This window comes from Melopsittacus undulatus, chromosome 4 (assembly GCF_012275295.1).
Source record: "Melopsittacus undulatus isolate bMelUnd1 chromosome 4, bMelUnd1.mat.Z, whole genome shotgun sequence".
In the NCBI taxonomy this organism is placed as follows: Eukaryota; Metazoa; Chordata; class Aves; order Psittaciformes; family Psittaculidae; genus Melopsittacus; species Melopsittacus undulatus.
This window is the reverse complement of record NC_047530.1, coordinates 85,276,321-85,285,102: the sequence shown is the minus strand read 5'-3', so window position 1 is coordinate 85,285,102 and position 8,782 is coordinate 85,276,321. Positions and strand designations below refer to the sequence as shown.

Genomic DNA, 8,782 nt, shown 5'->3' with positions numbered 1-8,782 from the left:
TATATAGAAGCATGTATATGTGTGCGCGCCGCGTCCCGCCGCCGGCCCGTGCTGATGGGCAGCAGGAGCCGCCCTGCAACCGCGGCGCCTCGCACCTCTCCAAACTGCCCCCGGCCTTCCCCAGCCGGCCTTCCTCAGCCCGCCTTCCCTCCCTCCCTTCCCGCCCGCCTCCGCGGAGCTGCTCCGCGGCAGCATCCGGAGAACATCGCTCCGCAGCCGGGATTCGCGGCAGCTTTTGGCGAGGAGCGGAGCGGAGCAGGGGGAGAGGCACAAAAGGGAAGGACGGAGGGAAAGTCCCTCCCACGCCCCCCTCCCCCAAGTTTATGATGGGGGTCCGGAGGAGCAGCTCCGCTCCGCAGAAACGGCTCGCCTGCTGAAAACTTGCTGCTCCGCTTTTTGGGTAAAGTTGATGCTCATTGTGTCTTTTCATTGTTGTTTTTTATATTTTTTCAATATATTTTTTCTTTCTCCTTCCACTTTTGTCGAGGTACCCTGCGCCGGGGTTGGGTGGGGTGAGAGAGGATAGAGATTTTGCGAAGGGGTCTCCTCGCAGTGGGTGTTCTTGGGGGGGTCCCATCCCCTGTCCCCCCCGCAGGTGAGCCGGGCGGGTGCGCCGCGTGTGTCTCTGTGTCTGTGTGTGTGTGCGTGCCTGGCGTGTGCCCCCCATCGGCCCGATCCCCCCGGGACCGGACTCTGGGCTGTGCCTCCCTGATCGTTTTCCCGGGCGCTGCGATGACAGTCCCAGCCCCGAGCCGCCGCCGGGACAGCATTGCCCCGGGTCCCGAAGGACGGCCGTGCTCCCCAAACCCAATAGAGAGTTTGCCTTTTATTTCTAAAGAAAAAGGACCGAAGTTGCGCGCCCCCCCCTCCCCCCCCCCTTCCCTGTCACCCACGGGAGGGGCAATCTTTCGACAAGTATATTTGCTGAGGAATTTAAAAAATTCCCTACTGCAACTTGATCCCTGTGTGATGAGGAGCGGCTTGGAGAGACCCGGACTCCAATCCTATTAAGGACTTAGGGAGTTGAGAGTTTTTTTCCCTCGAACTCATTGGCTTTAAAACAATCAGAGAGGAGGGGAGGGAGATGGGCTCATCTAGATGCTTTTTCTGCCTGAAGTGATTGCCATCATTTCCTGGGAAACCTGACTTTTCCAGCGCAGGGGCTTGGGATGGTTTATCAGTGGTTCCCCCGCTGGCCACGCTACCGGCTTTCCTGACTGTTACGGGCTTTTACATAGACGTATACATTAATTTCTGTCTTGCTAACCTGCAGCCTGGGCTTCAAAACTTCCCGGGACGGGGCTGCTCTTGTTCCGCAGGCGCGGTGGCTGGGCGCAGTGCGCGCAAAGCCGTGCCCACTGCGCGGGACCGTGCCTTGCCGGCGCCCCCCGGGTGAGCCCAGGCCGGGGCCCCCCATGGCCTCCCGGTACCGGGTGAGCGAACGCCCAGGTGTGGGGATCACCGGGGCTGAGCCAGCGAAGCCTGGGGCTGCCTGTAGCTGCCCTCGTGTTCCTTACAGCGCAGGGGCTGGAAACCTGCGTGTCCGCCTCGGTGGGAGTAGAAATTAGCATTTTTCTGGTGTATCGTGTTCATATTTTCCAGCCACAGATAAAGGGACTAGTTGTGGGACTTTGTCAGCCCCCTCCCTGGCAATCTTCTTCACTTTTATTTTATTTTACTTTTTTTTGCAACTGAGACTCTTGGGATGTACAAGAATTTGAAAGTAAACGTTTGACTAGCATGCTGCATAAAACAGCATTTAAACAAATATTGTATTGGCATGCACTGTGGAATTGGTGCCAAAAAAGTAAAGTAAATAAGCCATGAAATTTAAAATATAGAGAAGAGGAATAGACTGATTTGTTAGAAGAATTGCTGATTTGATCTGTCTGTTCTAGCTACCTTGCTTTAAAAAAAACCCAAACAACTCATCAAACCAACAAAAACCCATTCACTTCTGATTCACTTAACTAGAAAAGAAACTACATTCACTGGGAAAAGGGGATCCTACTAAATAATTGTTTATGCTCCCGGGATGTTTGAAATGCATGGTAATTGCTGCATACAGCAACTACAGTGTGAATTGGTTTGGTTCAACTTTTCTGATGAGTGGATATGGTAATTCATATTTTGGCTGGAACTTCAGGAAATGTTGACACCTGTCAAACTTTGAATTGCAATAAAAGTGTCATATTGAATGTTATTGCAAAACTGTCAACTTTTTAAGAAGTGAATGAAATTCATTATGGCTTTTCCACTGTAAACAACTCTTGAGAAATTGTCATTTGATTGAAAATATGACCTATCTGTGGCACCGAGAAGTGCCTGATCCACTGAAGATGAACTGTTAATCTACGGGTATATGTATAGCTGAGCCTCTAGTGCATGTTTGTGAAAGAGCTAATCTTTAAAGCAAGGTGAGGTAAGATTCACTTCATCACAAATGTTGTTATTGCTTAAAGTATGTGACTTTGAAGTGCCCAGAAATGCAACTGCTGTTCTTCAAAGGAAAACAGATCTCGAGGACTGTTTTCAACTTCCTTTCAATGTCTTTTTTCAGTGTGTCAGGGGGGATGTATACAGATGGACAAATACTGCTTGTGTTAGGTCATTCATTTAGAGAAAAATTAGAGCCACAGAAGAATGTGAACTAGATGCATATGCCAATATAAATCTACTACTATACAGCTACTCCAGTTTATATTTGTATAAAAGAAAACAGAACCTGACCTCATATATCCAGTACACAACAGCCTGCATTCCCTAATGGCACACTGAAGTCACACAAAACACAGTCTTTTTGCTGCATATATAGAATGACCAGGATTTTTGGCATTGTTTTGAAAATCAACTTAAACTTTTATGTCAAAGAGCTATTTTTGACTATAGTTTCTGTGATTCTAATGATCTTAAATGTCCGTACCACAACTTCCCTTTCAGTGGCACATTTTCATAAAAGCTGTACAGGCTCTGGGGCTATGTGATCAGGGAAAGAGTTATGTGTTCACTATAGGGTTGTATAACTTGAAAATATGTTTTTCATGATCCCGATACTTTATTTAGAGTTTGACTTTTTCTGATGAGTTTTCCAGTTCTCTGCCCCTATCTTTTTTTTTTTTTTAATTTAAGGTTATGGTAGAGCATCTGACCTGATATCAGTATCATTGTCCTTGTTCTCTGCTTATAATTAGGGAGGACACTTGATTAATCACCTTCCCCTGTTTTTGGTGGCCTACTGTAAGCCAGTTGTTTGCCCTGTAGTCTGAAAGGTACACAGATACTCCATGCTTTTGTACTCTTGAGAAGTGCTCTGTTCATAGTGAAGTTTCCAGTGCAGATTAGTGGAGGCAGTGGATTCAGTAAGCAGTCACCAAAATCTGTATGCATTTGTGCAGCAAACACCTATCTATTGCTCCATCACAAAGCCTCCACTTAATAATCTGCCAAGGATTTCAAGGGAGCCAGCTTTTTTCAAAGAAGCTGCTTAGGAACATTAGATGTGACTATAGTATCAAACTAATTAGTTGCCACTCCATTTCTATGAAGCTTCCAGGGCTTTATAGAAATGCGATATTTGCACTTCTCACTTGCTGCTGAGGCATTGAGGTTAAGCAGTCTCTGCTTTTTGTCTGCTTTTTTACTGATGGGAAAGATTCCAGGGCATTGTTAGGGAGCTGCACAACCCCCTTATATACCTGGATAAATATTTTAAACAGTTGCGCATTTGGACAACTTGCCACAAAGCATTAAGTGGTATTTAGGGTTTGCTTGAGCTCTGTTGCCAGGGCCTTTTTAAAGAAAACCAAAACAACAGGAGGTATTTGGGAATAATTAAACCAGCACTAAATAAAATAATAGTGAAGGATGAGTGTTAGTATGAATGATGGCAAGAAGGCATCAGGTTCAAAGGTAAGTAAAATGCAAACCTGTGCATTTCTACTTAAATGTACACACATATATGTGCATGCAACATGTACGATTCTTGACACGTGTGTACAGCAGATGGCATAAAGGTGCATATTTGATGTACAAGTAAACAGAATTGATCTTGATGGGTTATCTTGATAGTCAAAGAGGCAAAACTGCAAGTTTCCCTTATTAACAAGTGACTGGAATGGAAACTGTGGGTAATCAGGTCTAATTTTCTGCAGGCAACTTCCAGCTGTGAGTGAATACATATTAGATGTGTAAGTCCAGCAGAGGCCACATAACTTTTCTTCGTTCATGCTTGCCTACTGTATAATCACACCCCACACCATTTAACTTCTTGGTGAAACAAAACCAAGCATACAAAAGCTGAAATGTACGGCAGGGAAGGAACAGGAAAGTTGTTGTCCTGTTATTCAGAAGTTCAAAGACATAAAGGTTGTTTAGGATTTGTGGATATCTAGTACTGATGAAAAAGAGGCCTCAGTGCCTGGAAGTGGTCATCAAAATTAGAACGCATTCGAAAATAGGCTCCTTTGGGCTCCTGTTGTAATGAGTGGAAGCGTTCCTCGAGTGGCAGTATTTCTGGTACTGTCATGGGCATGGCTGCCCACATATATTAGTCTCTGGTGAATCTTATTGTTTCACAATTATTTGCAATTGGCTGTCACCTTTCTGCAATTTATAAATATTCCATTAGGAAACAATACAAATTAGAACTGTAGGTGCCAGGATCTTTGTACTGGATGTATTCTTTTTCACTTTCTAAGTGTTCTTTTCATATGAAAAGAGTTTAGCAGCTTTATCCTTATTCAAGTCTTTTCTTTTTGTATCTGCTGGGGAGAAAACCATTAATTTTGAGGAATGGTGAAAGCAAGCCTTAAACTGTCTTTGACATTTTAGTTTAACTTGAATAGGTTAATATATTTTTAAAATTTTTTATTTTTTTTAAGAAAACAAGTTTGTGGGAAGTGTGTTTTAACTGTGAGCGCCCGATTTCAACCATTAGCATAAGAAAAAAAGTTTTAGTGCATTTACTATTGTATTGAATGAAGAGTTCCAACAGTCAGGGAAAAGAAAGTAAAAGGCTGTAAAGAAATGATGGTCTATTCAGATTATTCAGCAGCCCAAAGCTCTGGTCATCTGCCTCTGAAATCTGTGATCGGGATATCACTTTTATCTTCCTGTGCCTTTCTCTCGCCTTTTTCACATGTTCACTTTTGTCAAGGTTTATTGATCACATTTTCTTCTCTGCAAATCTGTGGAAAATTTAATGAACCAAAAACAACAGAGAAATAAAAGGAACTTTTAATTCATTGCACTAGATTGAATTTTGTTCTATAGTCACTACCCTCTCTCTCTCTTCCCATGTGCATCATTGTGTCCTGCAGCACTTACAGTACATACAGTGGGGATGGCAGTATTATTAATTCCCTTCCAGGGAAAAGTTTGTTTAATGCTGTGATCTCATGTCAGAGCCAACCCTGCTCCTTGCCTCTTCTCTGCTCTCCTGACATTCAGATTCTTTGCTGTGGAGCTTCTGCCTCTAAATATATATAAGTGTGTATTCCACAGAGCATTTACCTTCAAGAATAAAATGTATTTGCTGCCTAGCAATTAAACCCAAATTTAAATTATTGCAGATTAGCATCAGTTATTTACAATCCTGATTGTTTTGGTGCTATGATCCTTGTTCATTACACATCTGCTTTGCCGTGGTGCTGCCCCAGAGCGCTTTGTGATGCAAATGCTTTTGTTAACTTACAAATAGTTTCAGTATCTAGATCATCTCAGGTGACATATTTAAGTCTCTTCTTTTTTCCCAGATGGACTTAAAAAGCTGTAATTAAATGTGGCTTTCATTATGATTAAGCTTTGCTAACATTTTCCATGGAACGATTTACTTGAACTCTGGCACTTTCTGATCCTGTCACTGAAAGATTTTTCAATAAAGACCCTTTTTAACATTAATTTTATTGCATTTAGTGCAGCTTGTAAGTGTAGGGAAATGAGTTAAAGTGGAGCATATATCTGTCTGAGAGATTTCTTGGATTTTTCTTGATTCCAAAGAACTTTACTGCTCCTCTATGTTAAATGCTAAGGTGTAAACCCCAGGGGAAAAAAAACCCATAGAGTTCTGTAGAATAGTCCCAAATACTCTTGTAACAAGTAGTACCATCAATGCTGATACTTTTAAGGGATGAGCTAAAAGCCACAAAACGGCATCCATACTCGAGCTTGTAATTTCAGGTGCAGGTGCAGTAATGGCACATCTGTGCACTGAGTGACTGTCTATTCTATAGGAATACACACCTGCAATCTTAAACTGCCTCTAAATCTGAAGAAAGGATTTTGTGCCAGGCAGAATGAGCCCTTATGGGAAAATCTGGGCTCCTGTTTAAAAAAAAAAAAAAATAAAAAATTCTATCCCCTGCGAAATGTGTGATTTTAGTGATTTTAGTGTAGATAATTCATTCATATGAAACTAATGAAATCTCTTTAGTGGACTGTGCCTTCTCTGGGATCCTGTGCTGCACAGTGGAAGCCAGTGTAGGTGCAGCCCCTGGCTGATAAGCCCCCTGTGGTCCCAGTCCCTCACTCCTGCGTTGAGGTGCCAAGTACTCTGGCAGCGGTCTGGCTGGTGCTCCCCAGGATCTGCAAGGAATGGTCAGCTGCACAGCTTAATTCCTGCAGCAGCAGTGAAAAAGCTTCCAGTGTTACAAATGTAATTCAGATAATGTCATATTCAGAAATACTGTCATATACAAGCACTGTGGCTTGTATTCATCACTGGGAGCTTTAAATATCCAATCTCTGGAACTTAAATCTTTTTTTTTTTCTTTAAATGTCGTGTGCATTTATTAATTGTATTCTTCAAGGAAGTGGATCACCTGGAAGTTGTGTCGCACCGTGTTGAGCAGTTTGATTCTGTTACCAAAAATCATTGCAAACCCTTTAAAAACTTCCCAACATTTTTTTATATATTTTTTAATATTTTCTTTTTTTCTAGCTAGGGAAGCAGCATTCTTAGCTGAAATCAGTATATTGCTCCCTTCCATATAGACCTGTGGAGTCCTATTGGAGCCCCTTTTTCATACCTTATTTAAAAGCAAGGTCTCTTGATTGCAATGGTATTAAAAGAACATCAGTTCCCAACACCAAGATAGCTCCCTTTCAGGGCAATCCTCAGCAATGCCTCTTTGTGCAGTGGACAATGCAATAAGTCAGGACTTTCTGAGCCACCTCTATGAGGAACTGTAAGGGCTGCTGAAGTACACTTGTGTTAAGTTGAATTGATTGAAATTTAATGGCTGTTAGTAGCTATGAATGGTAATGATTTTCTAGAGTATCTTCACCATGCTTGACATTAATAACTGAAGAGTGTGTGTGTGACACTAGTGTGTTATTCATTTTTAAAGATGCTTTCTCCCAACCTTCTTCCCCATAATTTAGTTGTTTTGATGATTCAGAAAAAAAAATCTTGGGCTTTGAAGAGCACGTACATCTCGTCAACATAATTTTGTGCTCATGATTTTTATTTTTTCCAATTCCAACATAAATCAGACTACAATATAGTGGGAATGATGAATTTGTTTTACATGCCATCATGAATTAATGTTATGCAAATAGAAGCTTTACAGGTGCCATGATTTACTTAATAATTTCAAGTTCTAATATTTAAGCTCATTCATTATGTCTGAGTAAAAAAAAACCGACTACATGTTCATATTTTTAAATGTGAAATGTGAGATTTGTGTGCATTTGCTGTGTGTAGTTGCTGTGTAAGCACATTTGATGTCTAAGAAAGAATCAATCAGTGTTTGCATTCAGCATCTTACTACTGTAGATGTTAGAGACATTTCAAAGAGAATAATCAAACATTTGTGTGTAAGGGAGAGGAAGATGCTGGTAAAACATTCTTCGAGGATATAAAGCAGTAGAAAACTGCCAAAGTGAAGTTTTTTGGCCTTTAAAAATTGAGCAGGCCTGTGTGGTTTTGCTATGCAAAGTGGCCTTTATTTCATCCTGAACAGTTCACCAAGAGCTTCTCCCAGACCTGCTGTCTTTGCCATACAGTGAGTATTAGCCGAGGAGCTGGTGAGAGCTATCGGCATCCTGGGTCAAAGGTGAATGTGAATGTAATCGCAGGGTTTTCAGGCTTTGATATCATTTTTAGTGTGCTTCCCAAAGGCTAAGGACAAGGGGGAGAAAGTTTGACACATAAATACATCTCGAATCTCTGAAGATAAGAATAGATTTTGACTTTATTTCTCAAAAAATTGAGGTCACTGTGGTCTGATGACAGGCTGAAAGCCCATCACTCAATTTTTTTATCTTTTTTATTTTTTTTTTCCAAATGAACAGACAGAAGCTTATTTTTGATACATTGTACACACTGAGTTACTTGACAGCAGCATTCAGGTTTTGAAGTTTGTGGCCCCAGGGTCAAGGTTTAGCACCCACATTTGGGCCTCTGTACCCAGGTAGTAAGAACTTAACTGATTATGCTACAAAAGAACCAAACCTCCTGAATTTGGTAATGTAGATGAATTAAAAGTGAAGCTTTACAAAAATGGCTTTGCTCCGTGCAACAGGAACGTGTGTTTTCATGACTGCTACGGCCGTTAGGCGTGGGAGTAGACTCAAGAATTGGTCCTTGACCTCTTCAAGCCCAGGGGATCATTGGCCAAGGAGCAGAGTGGTACTTGGCTTTTAGTAATTTTGACAACTTCTTTTGCTGTGTGTGTTCTTCAAGAACTGGAAGGAGAAATTCATCCTGATGCACCATTCAAGCCAAGGATTTAGCTGGGTGCTAAAGGGCCATTTGCAAAGTGGTGCACAGTGTATGTACCGT

General features: G+C 41.9%; 1 protein-coding gene across 1 annotated transcript in view; it reads left to right on the top strand.

The window, feature by feature from the left end:
- The first annotated feature begins 227 nt into the window (after positions 1-227).
- The window catches only part of GLI2 (GLI family zinc finger 2), a 197,389-nt gene continuing 188,834 nt past the window's right edge, over positions 228-8,782 (top strand). The window contains exon 1 of the mRNA XM_031053149.2: positions 228-400. The gene's annotated coding sequence lies outside the window, so the exon portion shown is untranslated. The remainder of the gene's footprint in view (positions 401-8,782) is intronic.